At 38.2% G+C, this 16,039-nt stretch overlaps 2 long non-coding RNA genes across 2 annotated transcripts; both read left to right on the forward strand.

Moving 5' to 3' along the window:
- The first annotated feature begins 4,901 nt into the window (after window positions 1–4,901).
- LOC140016274 (uncharacterized) lies at window positions 4,902–8,698 on the forward strand. The gene is made up of 2 exons (XR_011822630.1): window positions 4,902–5,100; window positions 8,515–8,698. It is a non-coding gene; the product is annotated as an uncharacterized lncRNA (long non-coding RNA).
- Window positions 8,699–11,631: 2,933 nt separating this feature from the next.
- LOC140016312 (uncharacterized) lies at window positions 11,632–15,446 on the forward strand. The gene is made up of 2 exons (XR_011822697.1): window positions 11,632–11,830; window positions 15,263–15,446. It is a non-coding gene; the product is annotated as an uncharacterized lncRNA (long non-coding RNA).
- Window positions 15,447–16,039: the final 593 nt, after the last annotated feature.

Here is a 16,039-nt window from a genome sequence, read left to right on the forward strand (position 1 = left end):
TTCGTTCATCTTTTTTTTTTTCCGGACGTTGGCCGGTCTCCACCCATTCGGACGTAGCCGGACTCCACCCATCCGGACGTAGCCGGACTACAAGGTAATACTCGAGTATACCAAATTCACCCAGGGTCACCATATCGCCCGACCGAGTCCGCTTCTGGCTCGAGTCGATCGGTAACGAAGGGCAGGGCCCAATTCAGCCAAACGGCTTACATTCATGCGCAACTAGTATTTAATCATTAATCATTGAAAAGTTCATATTTATTTAGGTCGAGTGCGATAAAGTACACACTCGCCTAGAAAACTCGTTTTAACAATCATTGAAAGCACTTAACATATTATCAATCAATAATAACAAGCCAATAAATCAAGTGATATAGCAAACAAGGAACACTTATATGCAAGCACGCATGATATGCAAGAAAACAGTTCAAAAGTAACATTGGAAACAGTTTAAAGGTAAATAATGCAAAAAAACGGTTCATAAATAACTTTAGAAATAGTTTGAGGTCACTCACCTCCATGGCTCAGAAATCATCCATCAAAAATCATTGCCTTGCTCAAACCCAAGTCTTAGATCACAAACTCAATGCAAACAAATCCTTTAAAAGTTCGGACAGCACTTCCCCTAAATTTGCTTACTTTTCCAGCCGTCACGGCTTCATGATTTCCTCATTCCAACCCAAAGGTACACACACAACAACAAGTTCATCCAATAGCCATTCAGCAAGCTCCAAGTAGTACTAGTACAAGTCAAGCTAGAGAAAAGTCCGGAAATGAAAGTTAAGCTCAAAACCAGAAAAATAGCTTTCGACATCCTTTTGCGGTAATGGCACCAAAGGCACTACGATTGTCGGATGATGGTGCAAGATACACCGTTTCGAAGCTAAGAGATAGGGATACAATATTACAGAAGGTCACGCAATCCAGTTTCGTGTGTAACAAGGTCAAAAATGCAAGATACTACACCAGAATCACAAAAACAGATTCACAGAACGCATTCTAGCAGAAACATCATAACTCAGGCTCTCCAAGTCCAAATCCAGAAATTCCAAAACCTGCTGAAAGCTAAGAAACAGGGATAAATTCCATCAGAAGGCCTCAACATCCAATTCGGAAGCAATTCCAGCCAAAACAACCAATTACAGTCACAAATCCCAATTTCGGGTAAACCAGAACAGCAATAGTAATTTCGACTTTTCTCACTCTACGCTACTCCGATTGACCTGAAATTTTGTAGGCACCTCTAAAATGTCATTCCCTACAACTTTCATGTTTTAAGACAAGGCCAATTCGGCCTCTATCTAGGACCTAAAAATTCGGACAGAATGTTCATCACAAAACCCTCACTTTTCAATTTTTGGTCCAAAACAGAAATTGGTTGCAATTAATCACTTTTTCCACCTCCAAGAGTCATTAAACATCATTTACAATCATCATACATGACCCCATAATCATATCCATATGAAAACAGAAAAATCCCAAATAATAATAAAACTTCACCAATTCAACCAAAAATCACAATATAATCCATAAATTTGCACCTTATACCACCACTAATCATCAATTAAGCATCATTAGAGGGAGGAGAGGGGTCCTTCACAACTCACCTTAGCAATACAAGAGATAGAGCAACGAGCCACCTTAGTCTTCCAAACCACTTCACAACCAACCTTAATACCACTAAACTAAGAGGTTTTATGGAGGAAATCCAAGTTTAATCGGTTAAATTGTTTGATTGGAGCAAGAAATGAAGAAGTAAGATGAAAGCTTTCCTTTCTTTTCTCCTTGTGAAGCTCAGCCAAGATGATGAAGAATGAAGGTAATTTTGGATCAATTTGCTACTTATTTGGTAAAGGTAGTAAGACGGTCGAATGTCAAAGTCCAACCTTCAATAACAAGATGACACTTGTCACCCTTTAAGCTTGAGATTATCTTCTTGTCTCTCCAAGACAAATATCTTAACACCTTGTAAAATAATATCACTCAATACAAAATTCCTACAAGTTGTCAAAATAATAATGCATTTACCGCACTAGCGGGTCCCGCGTTCATAATACGCTCTTAATTTCTCAAAAACTAACCGATACTAGAAAAACCATTTTAAAACTATCTTTGCTCATAAACTTTATCTGGGAAATTTTCCTAATCAAGAAAATGTAGAAAAGGCGAGCGTTAAAAAAATAAACCCTAGAAAATTAGAAAATTTCCGGGTTCTCAAACTCATTTTTTTCGGGGCGTCACAATCTCCCCTCCTTAAAAGAATGTCGTCCTCGACATTCCCTCTTGTACCAATCAAGTCAAGACATCCCGCAAGAATCACTAATATTGCAAACCAAACCCACAGTCCGGCATCCTAAACTTCAAGCCTAGGATACACTACAGAGATTTGAAGCCTAAGCTCTGATACCAACTGTGACGACACCACCTCCCCTAAGGCGAACCAGAGGGTTCAGCGGGCCGCCTGCCCGGCTCTCGCCGGGACTCAGTCGTTCACTACAGTCCTCAAATGAATTACAAGAATAAACCTCAAATATTACATCAAATGTTCCCACAATTACACATCCAAGTCTCCAATAATTACATGTCACAAATGCAGCGGAAACTAATTCCCAACTATACATCAAATGATTCCAAATCCAAAACTGTACAAGATATAGGCCATCCATTCACGTGAATAAGCACAACAAGTCGTGCCTTCGCCACGAGCCCTGTGGAGGGGAATAAAATATTTTTGGGGTGAGCTAGAAGCTCAGCGAGTAACCAGAAAATCAGTAATCAAATCGGTTTAACAATATTTCTTTTCAATGATGTCATAAATCAAATGATAAGTCCAGAAACGAATACAGTATTTACAAAACATTAAATATGGAGTATCAATAATTCAAGAAACATGTACAATGGAAAGTGATAGTAACATTCATGAAAAGGATAGGTTCATTTTTTTTATAAATAATCCCTCGTTCATCTTTTTATTCGTTCATCTTTTTTTTTTTCCGGACGTTGGTCGGTCTCCACCCATCCGGACGTAGCCGGACTCCACCCATCCGGACGTAGCCGGACTACAAGGTAATACTCGAGTATACCAAATTCACCCAGGGTCACCATATCGCCCGACCGAGTCCGCTTCTGGCTCGAGTCGATCGGTAACGAAGGGCGGGGCCCAATTCAGCCAAACGGCTTACATTCATGCGCAACTAGCATTTAATCATTAATCATTGAAAAGTTCATATTTATTTAGGTCGAGTGCGATAAAGTACACACTCGCCTAGAAAACTCGTTTTAACAATCATTGAAAGCACTTAACATATTATCAATCAATAATAACAAGCCAATAAATCAAGTGATATAGCAAACAAGGAACACTTATATGCAAGCACGCATGATATGCAAGAAAACAGTTCAAAAGTAACATTGGAAACAGTTTAAAGGTAAATAATGCAAAAAAACGGTTCATAAATAACTTTAGAAATAGTTTGAGGTCACTCACCTCCATGGCTCAGAAATCATCCATCAAAAATCATTGCCTTGCTCAAACCCAAGTCTTAGATCATAAACTCAATGCAAACAAATCCTTTAAAAGTTCGGACAGCACTTCCCCTAAATTTGCTTAGTTTTCCAGCCGTCATGGCTTCATGATTTCCTCATTCCAACCCAAAGGTACACACACAACAACAAGTTCATCCAATAGCCATTTAGCAAGCTCCAAGTAGTACTAGTACAAGTCAAGCTAGGGAAAAGTCCGGAAATGAAAGATAAGCTCAAAACCAGAAAAATAGCTTTTGACATCCTTTTGCGGTAATGGAACCAAAGGCACTACGATTGTCGGACGAAGGTGCAAGATACACCATTTTGAAGCTAAGAGATAGGGCTACAATATTACAGAAGGTCACGCAATCCAGTTTCGAGTGTAACAAGGTCAAAAATGCAAGATACTACACCAGAATCACAAAAACAGATTCACAGAACGCATTCTAGCAGAAACATCATAACTCAGGCTCTCCAAGTCCAAATCCAGAAATTCCAAAACCAGCTGAAAGCTAAGAAACAGGGATAAATTTCATCAGAAGGCCTCAACATCCAATTCGGAAGCAATTCCAGCCAAAACAACCAATTACAGTCGCAAATCCCAATTTCGGGTAAACCAGAACAGCAATAGTAATTTCGACTTTTCTCACTCTACGCTACTCCGATTGACCTAAAATTTTGTAGGCACCTCTAAAATGTCATTCCCTACAACTTTCATGTTTTAAGACAAGGCCAATTCTGTGAGGACTCGCAAAATTTACTTATTTAATCTCCTATTTCTAGCTTATTTAATTATTTATTTGATCTTTTACTCCGAATATTATTTTCTAAGCTCTTGAGACCTAATTACATGGAAATATAGTTTCATTATATTTTTAAAATGACTTGTTTCAAAAATTAATTTCCGAAAGCCCGATAAGTGAAATAGTGCACGTGCATTTGGAACGATAGCCGATTTGAGGATACACTGAGCTCAGAAAAATTGGAGATACGTGCCTTAGTCTTAAAATAGGAATTTTAATGTTTAAATACTCAAGTGATGGTTAGTAGTACGGACGTTATAAGAATTTCTCGGAGGTTTCGCGTTATAGCGATAAAATTGACGGTACACGTTTCCACACGCGTGACTTTATTTGAGGGACCTTAGACCCTTATTTCGGGATAATTAAGAGTGAATATTATCTACATGAATATAAGTGCATTAGAGGTTTAGTGCACTAGTGAACCAAACGCGCGAGAAATCGAGCCGAAACGCGCCCAAACGCACCCTAGTGAGAGTTGACTTTGGGGATGATTTTTGCACCACACATTGTGTCTTCCTTAAGAAGCTAAATTTAGACCAAACACTCTCTCTCTTAGTCTCTCTCTTGGCCGAATTCTCTGCAGCAAAAACACAACACAAAGTTGCCATTTTCATCTTCAATTCTTGCACAAAAACTTCATGGATTCACACCAAATTTGAACTACACTTAGCTTGTCACGTGGAGAGATCATCTAGCTAGAAAAAGGAGGAGTTTCTCACGGTTTCTTGGAGCATCTTGAGGACCGAAATTTCTGGTTTAAAGCAACAAGGAGGTATAACCTCATCCTACACCTTAAGCTTGGTTTATGATGGTAGAAATGCATCCTTAAGCTATTGCATGTGTATGGGTATCTTGATATTGTTGGAAAAATGTGAAAGTGGGCTCTATGGATTCCCACACTTGGGTTGTTGCTGATTTGATGATTGATGGTGGATATATTGTTGGTTTAGTGGTTAAAATGATGGATTAATGGTGTGTAATTGATAGAAATTTCATTGGGTGCAAGAGGCAAAAGTTTCCGATTTTACCCCTGCCTTGTCCGACCACTTTTGTGCAAAATTTTGAGGTTCTAATGACTTGATTATGTTGTTTACATGTTATTGTGAGTGTGTACAAAATTTCATTGAAAAATAACATGATTTGGTTGGTCAAATGAATTGATTTTGAAAGTTAGCAAATCTGGAAAATGATTCCCGTATTGCCCAGGCAGTCATTTTGTATCGGCTATAACTCTTTACTCCGATGTCGAAATCAAGTGCCGTTTGCGGCATTGGAAACTAGACATTCTCAGCTTTCCATTGGTACCAAATTCACGTTCTGGTTCCACTTGAGTGAGCCACACCATTCGTTTGAAAATCACTGCCCTGTTTCGTTGCTCTCCAGGAGACAGGACAGAAATTGCTTCTTGATGCTCAAAAACGAGCTGTTTGTAGATAGAATTTGAAAATGGTTTCTTCTGAGAAAATTCAGCTTTATAAGAGAGCTTTCCAACGCCATCAACCACGTCCAATTCCAAGTTGAATTGAGTGAGTTGTGGCCAAAGTTTGAAACTGCTACAGTGATAGAATTTTCCACTTGGACAGATTTGTAACTAACAATGATTTGGGACTTGTTGTTTTGGAAAATTTGATGTCCAACACCTACCAAACTTTAGATTAGATGTTCCTTGGACTTTGTTTTACAAATAAACCAGATTTGGGTTGGTTGCTTTGGACAAAATATTTAAAAAGGAAAGAAGAGCTAGAAGACAGTTTTACCTTGGGAAATTTCATGAACTTTGATGGTTTAGTTAACTACCTTCCCGTGTGAATTTTCAAATGAAATTTGATAGAAGAGTAATCCTCATATGGAGGTTTAATTGTACAAAATTTGGTAATATTCTAAGACCATTTTGATATGCAAATGATGTCACAAAATTCGCTCATCGAATCTGGAAAACTTTTCGTTTTCTCTTAGCCAAATGGTCAAATCTGATTTGGAGAGTTTTATTTCTAGAATTTGGATGTCAATGGTCTTTAAATTGCTCAGTGGATGTTTATGAACTCTTGGTTTCAATAATGGAGAGATTTGAAACTGATTTCATGGTACAAAAGTTTGTAAACAAAAGAAAAAGTGAGAAGGTAGTTTAGCCTTGAAACTCTTCATAAACTTTGGTTGTTTTAATGACTACCTTACCGTGAGAGTTTTTGTACGAAACTTAGTAGAAATGTTGTTCACACATGGAAGATTTAGTGTACCAAGTTTGATGTATTTCCAATGCTAACTCGATGACCAAATGATACTTCGAATCTAGTCTTCAAACCTGGAAAATAGCCCATCAGTCTTGACTTTTTCAGCAACTTGGAGCTACTATATCTTGGTGCTCGAAACTCCGTTTCTCGTTCCGCTTCTTTTGTTATACTCTTGGATTGCAACACTAATTGATTCCCAAATTTCAAAGGTTAGTTCAAAACAAGTGAATTTTTCCGAATTTCTAAAGTTGACCAAAAATCAATTTAAATCTGTCTTGGTAATTCAAGTTACCAACTTTGAGCCAAAATTTGAGTGCCTTTCACTTACATTCGTGGAAAAGTGTCTTCTAAAAACTTTTAGTACTTTGAAAGAGGTTTCCAACAGTACCAAGTTTTCCAATTTTGGACTTGTGGAGAGTGAAATATGATTTTTCAAATATTGCTTGTTAAATCTGGAATTTTCTAACTTAAAGGAAACTAAGGGTTTCAAACCCTCCATTTTCCTTCAATATCATTTGATCGTTTTACATTTGATTTCAAAGATGGAAATCAGATTTGTCTTGTATTTTAAAACCCACTTTTGAACCTCGAGTTACACGAATTCTTAGACTCGTCTCTGCGTTAATTTCTTAGATTGTACTAGTGTACAATTTTCCTCGATAATTAGAATGATTTTGAGTGGTAGTTGATTATTGTTTGCTCAGGCACTCGAGGGAATCTCCCAGAGGAACTCGGAGCGGACACCTAAGACGCTTGTTTAAGAACTACTCGCTTGTTTTGACTAGGTGAGTGTTCCATATAGGAATACGTAATTGGAATAAGTCTATGACATGCTTAACCCATGGTCATTAAGTATTTACCACACTCATGCACATTTGAATAATGTATACTTGAATTACTCGACATGAAACACCTGAAGTAGGTATATTTGAACTATTCGATATGAAATGCTTAAAGAGCATACTTATGTGATTACTTGAAATACTAGATATGAAATGTTTGGAGAGCATATTTACATGATGTGTTTAAATGATTAATTATGCTATGGAAGCATAAGTCGGTTGGAGTAAATCTCCTCGACTCTTACGTGGTGAAAGTGAAAAACGGCCAATGGCGGCCTATTGAAATGACATATGTCTACCAATTAACCGTAATTACTACCGTTTACCGTTTACCGTTAACCGTGTTTACTTACCGTTTTCTAATCTATTTGGTTACTTGCTTACTTGGTTATCTGCTTACGTGATCACCAACTTACTTGGTTACTTGACCACCTGATTACTTGATTATCATGAATCACATGTTATATGAAGCTGTCCATCATTATTAGGCGAGTGTGTACTTTACCTCACTCGACCTACTCAAATGATGAATTTTACCTTTTGTCGAATTACTTGGTTACTTGTGCATGTTGTAAGCTCTAAGCTGAACTTGGGCCCTGCCCTTGGTTACTGACCTACTCGAGCCAGGACTGGGCTCGGTCGGGTAGGTTGAAACCCTGGGCCACCGTTACGGTATACTCGAGTATTACCACTGGAGGGATAAGGCGATGGCCAGACCGTACCGTGGGGATCAGAAGTCATAAGGTGCAGATGACCGACAGAGTTCCACTGGAACACCGTATCCTACCGTATATGTTTACCTTGTATCATGATAATTGTTTCATGCTAAAATGTCAACATGAAATCCTGAACTATGCCTGTGATATGCTCCATACCTGTTACCTGACCAATGTACTTATATCATGATACCTGTCTCATGATAAATGTCTCATACCATGATAAATATCTCAAATTACTCGTACAATGATTATCACCTCATGATAACATGCCAGTGTGTGACCTTGAATCATGCATATGATATGCCCAACTTACTTGATTTATTTGAACTGTTAGAGTGTCTTGGAACCTCACTGGGCTGTGTAGCTCATCCCACGTTGTGGTTTTCTTTTACAGGGTTCGAGACCAAGGGTGCTCGTGAGTAGTACTAGATTGTTTTCTTTTGAAAACTTTAAGTTATATTATAACGGATGGCTATTGTACCCTTTTCCGTTGGGTTGTATTTAAGCTTGGAAGCTGCATAATTGTAAGTGTGAGATATTTGGAGTACTTTAATTATGTATTGAAGTTACTTAAAGTATTTCGAGCTTTTGAATGATGGATTGTAGTGAGTCCTGGCGAGAGCTGGGCAGGCGTCCCGCGGATACCCTTTGGTTCGCCTTAGGGAGAAGTGGGGGCGTCACAATTGGTATCAGAGCTTAGGCTTCAGATTTTGTAGTGTATCCTAGGCTTAAATGTTTAGGATGCCGGACTGTGGGACTATTCTGAAAGTTAAATGATTGCTTGTAATGATGAATTTAGAGCCACTTCACGTGGTCTCTACAAAGGAGCAAGATAGGGCCAAGTAGTGTTATGGTCCTTACTATGTGATTGAGTAAAGACTTAAGTGCCCTTCTAGAAATGTAAGTTGTGAATCATGAATGTTATAGGTTGTAAAACCTTTATCTTGATGATTGGAGGGAATTTGATATGTATGTTGGGTAGGAATCTCGAATGTGGTGATTTACTCTTGGGACCGGCCGGCTCGAGATGTGAATTATCCTATTTTGGATTCTTGAACCCGAGTACTTGGGAGTGGAAAGCAACCATAGGGACTTTATATCTCCATTTGTGGGGAATAAGAATGAATCGATATTTCATGTGAATGGTTACAGGAAACCAATAATTGTTTGGTTAAGATGGTACAATAATTAAGAGTGGAAGATGGAAAATATCGTAACCCAAAAGATCCTTGTGTTGGGATTGAAATCGAGCATGTTAGGGAACGAGAATCGTCTAGTTCCAATTAATCTAGTGAATCTCTACTGGTGATCTTTCATAGTGAGACGATGGGAGTAGAACTTAAGAGTTTGCGCGTTGGAGATGAATGTACTTGTGATAATCACTTGTTTATTTTTGTTATTGACTTTGACTTGGCATGAACTTTACTTGGCCATAATTTGTGTTATGATTTAATGAACTCTAGTTTGTGTTTACTTGCATAGTGATAATGTTATTTATGAAAGTGTCTTCATCCTTTTTAAATGTTGCTACTGGTATATGAGTGTAGTTCAATTTTAACTAAGTGTAAGGGTTATGCATGTGCGTATAGATTAGTTGTGGACATGGAAACTAGAGGACAACGAAAGGGACGTCAACCTAGACAACCCCGAAATGAAAGAGTAGCTAATGGGTCCGATATCGATCAAAACGTTGAGCTAAGTGCTGGGAGAGGAAATGACTAGATAGGACAAGTTTTAACTCGCATGACGGATATCCTAGAGCTCTTGGTAGCTCAACAAGGTCAAGGTGTTGGACAAGGGAACCAACGTGGAAACCAAGAGATAGGGGAGGATCGAGCTTTAGAGCGGTTTCAGAAATTTTCCCCACCTAAGTTTGCTGGAGGACCTGATCCAGAGGTGGCTGAGAATTGGTTAGAAAATATAAGAAATATATTCGATGCCTTGGATTACACAGAGGAGAGACAAGTCACATTTGCTGTATTTCAACTTGAAGGAGCAGCCCGAGCATGGTGGAATGTTATAAGAAACAAGTGGGAAAGAGATCAAACTCCGAGAATTTGGATAAACTTCGTGCGTGAATTTAATGAGAAATTTCTTCCTCCACTTGTCCAAGAAAAGAGAGAAGATGATTTTATAAAGCTTCGTCAAGGAACTTTAAGCGTAGCTGAGTATGAAACACGCTTTACGAAGTTATCTACATATGCCCCAGAATTGGTGGCTACTGAACGGAAGAGAATAAGACGGTTTATCCAAGGATTAGATTTGGAAATCCAAGATGCCCTTGCTGCAGCACAGGTTGAAACATTTAGTGACGCTCTTGAAAAAGCGCAAAGGGTAGAAAGTACAAAATCTCAACTGAGAGCTTTTCAAAAAAGGAAAAGAGATACATCTGACAGTACACTAGGAAAAAATGGACCACCGCCCAAAGTTAGAAAAGAAGTGGATGAAGTAGGACTGTCACTTCCTGCACCACTCATGATAAAGGAACCAAAAGGAACTATGTCACGAGGGACTTCAGTAGGACAAACACGATCAAAGAAAACCTCGCAAGCAAGTCAGGTCACAACACCTCGTCCGACTTGTGGATATTGTGGAAGGACGAATCACACTGAAGAAAACTGTTGGCTAAAGGGACGAAAGTGTATGGGATGTGGGAGTACCAATCATAAAGTTCATGACTGTCCAAGGAGGTATCCACGAGAAACTACTGCTCAACAAGGAAATGGAACTGCCCCTCGACAAGTCAATGGAAGGAGAAACCGACTAGTGACATCTGAAAGAACGCTTGACATGAACACATCACACGGTTCAGAATTGTCTGAGATTACAAAAGGTATGAATTTCGAGGACGAAATTCTTTTAAGGAGGGGAGGTTGTGAGGACTCGCAAAATTTACTTATTTAATCTCCTATTTCTAGCTTATTTAATTATTTATTTGATCTTTTACTCCGAATATTATTTTCTAAGCTCTTGAGACCTAATTACATGGAAATATAGTTTCATTATATTTTTAAAATGACTTGTTTCAAAAATTAATTTCCGAAAGCCCGATAAGTGAAATAGTGCACGTGCATTTGGAACGATAGCCGATTTGAGGATACACTGAGCTCAGAAAAATTGGAGATACGTGCCTTAGTCTTAAAATAGGAATTTTAATGTTTAAATACTCAAGTGATGGTTAGTAGTACGGACGTTATAAGAATTTCTCGGAGGTTTCGCGTTATAGCGATAAAATTGACGGTACACGTTTCCACACGCGTGACTTTATTTGAGGGACCTTAGACCCTTATTTCGGGATAATTAAGAGTGAATATTATCTACATGAATATAAGTGCATTAGAGGTTTAGTGCACTAGTGAACCAAACGCGCGAGAAATCGAGCCGAAACGCGCCCAAACGCACCCTAGTGAGAGTTGACTTTGGGGATGATTTTTGCACCACACATTGTGTCTTCCTTAAGAAGCTAAATTTAGACCAAACACTCTCTCTCTTAGTCTCTCTCTTGGCCGAATTCTCTGCAGCAAAAACACAACACAAAGTTGCCATTTTCATCTTCAATTCTTGCACAAAAACTTCATGGATTCACACCAAATTTGAACTACACTTAGCTTGTCACGTGGAGAGATCATCTAGCTAGAAAAAGGAGGAGTTTCTCACGGTTTCTTGGAGCATCTTGAGGACCGAAATTTCTGGTTTAAAGCAACAAGGAGGTATAACCTCATCCTACACCTTAAGCTTGGTTTATGATGGTAGAAATGCATCCTTAAGCTATTGCATGTGTATGGGTATCTTGATATTGTTGGAAAAATGTGAAAGTGGGCTCTATGGATTCCCACACTTGGGTTGTTGCTGATTTGATGATTGATGGTGGATATATTGTTGGTTTAGTGGTTAAAATGATGGATTAATGGTGTGTAATTGATAGAAATTTCATTGGGTGCAAGAGGCAAAAGTTTCCGATTTTACCCCTGCCTTGTCCGACCACTTTTGTGCAAAATTTTGAGGTTCTAATGACTTGATTATGTTGTTTACATGTTATTGTGAGTGTGTACAAAATTTCATTGAAAAATAACATGATTTGGTTGGTCAAATGAATTGATTTTGAAAGTTAGCAAATCTGGAAAATGATTCCCGTATTGCCCAGGCAGTCATTTTGTATCGGCTATAACTCTTTACTCCGATGTCGAAATCAAGTGCCGTTTGCGGCATTGGAAACTAGACATTCTCAGCTTTCCATTGGTACCAAATTCACGTTCTGGTTCCACTTGAGTGAGCCACACCATTCGTTTAAAAATCACTGCCCTGTTTCGTTGCTCTCCAGGAGACAGGACAGAAATTGCTTCTTGATGCTCAAAAACGAGCTGTTTGTAGATAGAATTTGAAAATGGTTTCTTCTGAGAAAATTCAGCTTTATAAGAGAGCTTTCCAACGCCATCAACCACGTCCAATTCCAAGTTGAATTGAGTGAGTTGTGGCCAAAGTTTGAAACTGCTACAGTGATAGAATTTTCCACTTGGACAGATTTGTAACTAACAATGATTTGGGACTTGTTGTTTTGGAAAATTTGATGTCCAACACCTACCAAACTTTAGATTAGATGTTCCTTGGACTTTGTTTTACAAATAAACCAGATTTGGGTTGGTTGCTTTGGACAAAATATTTAAAAAGGAAAGAAGAGCTAGAAGACAGTTTTACCTTGGGAAATTTCATGAACTTTGATGGTTTAGTTAACTACCTTCCCGTGTGAATTTTCAAATGAAATTTGATAGAAGAGTAATCCTCATATGGAGGTTTAATTGTACAAAATTTGGTAATATTCTAAGACCATTTTGATATGCAAATGATGTCACAAAATTCGCTCATCGAATCTGGAAAACTTTTCGTTTTCTCTTAGCCAAATGGTCAAATCTGATTTGGAGAGTTTTATTTCTAGAATTTGGATGTCAATGGTCTTTAAATTGCTCAGTGGATGTTTATGAACTCTTGGTTTCAATAATGGAGAGATTTGAAACTGATTTCATGGTACAAAAGTTTGTAAACAAAAGAAAAAGTGAGAAGGTAGTTTAGCCTTGAAACTCTTCATAAACTTTGGTTGTTTTAATGACTACCTTACCGTGAGAGTTTTTGTACGAAACTTAGTAGAAATGTTGTTCACACATGGAAGATTTAGTGTACCAAGTTTGATGTATTTCCAATGCTAACTCGATGACCAAATGATACTTCGAATCTAGTCTTCAAACCTGGAAAATAGCCCATCAGTCTTGACTTTTTCAGCAACTTGGAGCTACTATATCTTGGTGCTCGAAACTCCGTTTCTCGTTCCACTTCTTTTGTTATACTCTTGGATTGCAACACTAATTGATTCCCAAATTTCAAAGGTTAGTTCAAAACAAGTGAATTTTTCCGAATTTCTAAAGTTGACCAAAAATCAATTTAAATCTGTCTTGGTAATTCAAGTTACCAACTTTGAGCCAAAATTTGAGTGCCTTTCACTTACATTCGTGGAAAAGTGTCTTCTAAGAACTTTTAGTACTTTGAAAGAGGTTTCCAACAGTACCAAGTTTTCCAATTTTGGACTTGTGGAGAGTGAAATATGATTTTTCAAATATTGCTTGTTAAATCTGGAATTTTCTAACTTAAAGGAAACTAAGGGTTTCAAACCCTCCATTTTCCTTCAATATCATTTGATCGTTTTACATTTGATTTCAAAGATGGAAATCAGATTTGTCTTGTATTTTAAAACCCACTTTTGAACCTCGAGTTACACGAACTCTTAGACTCGTCTCTGCGTTAATTTCTTAGATTGTACTAGTGTACAATTTTCCTCGATAATTAGAATGATTTTGAGTGGTAGTTGATTATTGTTTGCTCAGGCACTCGAGGGAATCTCCCAGAGGAACTCGGAGCGGACACCTAAGACGCTTGTTTAAGAACTACTCGCTTGTTTTGACCTACTCGCTTGTTTTGACTAGGTGAGTGTTCCATATAGGAATACGTAATTGGAATAAGTCTATGACATGCTTAACCCATGGTCATTAAGTATTTACCACACTCATGCACATTTGAATAATGTATACTTGAATTACTCGACATGAAACACCTGAAGTAGGTATATTTGAACTATTCGATATGAAATGCTTAAAGAGCATACTTATGTGATTACTTGAAATACTAGATATGAAATGTTTGGAGAGCATATTTACATGATGTGTTTAAATGATTAATTATGCTATGGAAGCATAAGTCGGTTGGAGTAAATCTCCTCGACTCTTACGTGGTGAAAGTGAAAAACGGCCAATGGCGGCCTATTGAAATGACATATGTCTACCAATTAACCGTAATTACTACCGTTTACCGTTTACCGTTAACCGTGTTTACTTACCGTTTTCTAATCTATTTGGTTACTTGCTTACTTGGTTATCTGCTTACGTGATCACCAACTTACTTGGTTACTTGACCACCTGATTACTTGATTATCATGAATCACATGTTATATGAAGCTGTCCATCATTATTAGGCGAGTGTGTACTTTACCTCACTCGACCTACTCAAATGATGAATTTTACCTTTTGTCGAATTACTTGGTTACTTGTGCATGTTGTAAGCTCTAAGCTGAACTTGGGCCCTGCCCTTGGTTACTGACCTACTCGAGCCAGGACTGGGCTCGGTCGGGTAGGTTGGAACCCTGGGCCACCGTTACGGTATACTCGAGTATTACCACTGGAGGGATAAGGCGATGGCCAGACCGTACCGTGGGGATCAGAAGTCATAAGGTGCAGATGACCGACAGAGTTCCACTGGAACACCGTATCCTACCGTATATGTTTACCTTGTATCATGATAATTGTTTCATGCTAAAATGTCAACATGAAATCCTGAACTATGCCTGTGATATGCTCCATACCTGTTACCTGACCAATGTACTTATATCATGATACCTGTCTCATGATAAATGTCTCATACCATGATAAATATCTCAAATTACTCGTACAATGATTATCACCTCATGATAACATGCCAGTGTGTGACCTTGAATCATGCATATGATATGCCCAACTTACTTGATTTATTTGAACTGTTAGAGTGTCTTGGAACCTCACTGGGCTGTGTAGCTCATCCCACGTTGTGGTTTTCTTTTACAGGGTTCGAGACCAAGGGTGCTCGTGAGTAGTACTAGATTGTTTTCTTTTGAAAACTTTAAGTTATATTATAACGGATGGCTATTGTACCCTTTTCCGTTGGGTTGTATTTAAGCTTGGAAGCTGCATAATTGTAAGTGTGAGATATTTGGAGTACTTTAATTATGTATTGAAGTTACTTAAAGTATTTCGAGCTTTTGAATGATGGATTGTAGTGAGTCCTGGCGAGAGCTGGGCAGGCGTCCCGCGGATACCCTTTGGTTCGCCTTAGGGAGAAGTGGGGACGTCACAAATTCGGCCTCTATCTAGGACCTAAAAATTCGGACAGAATGTTCATCACAAAACCCTCACTTTTCAATTTTTGGTCCAAAACAGAAATTGGTTGCAATTAATCACTTTTTCCACCTCCTAGAGTCATTAAACATCATTTACATTCATCATACATGACCCCATAATCATATCCATATGAAAACAGAAAAATTCCGAATAATAATAAAACTTCACCAATTCAACCAAAAATCACAATATAATCCATAAAGTTGCACCTTATACCACCACTAATCATCAATTAAGCATCATTAGAGGGAGGAGAGGGGTCCTTCACAACTCACCTTAGCAATACAAGTGATAGAGCAACTAGCCATCTTAGTCTTCCAAACCACTTCACAACCAACCTTAATACCACTAAACTAAGAGGTTTTATGGAGGAAATCCAAGTTTAATCGGTTAAATTGTTTGATTGGAGCAAGAAATGAAGAAGTAAGATGAAAGCTTTCCTTT

Source organism: Coffea arabica, chromosome 10c, assembly GCF_036785885.1.
Source record: "Coffea arabica cultivar ET-39 chromosome 10c, Coffea Arabica ET-39 HiFi, whole genome shotgun sequence".
NCBI classification, from domain to species: Eukaryota; Viridiplantae; Streptophyta; class Magnoliopsida; order Gentianales; family Rubiaceae; genus Coffea; species Coffea arabica.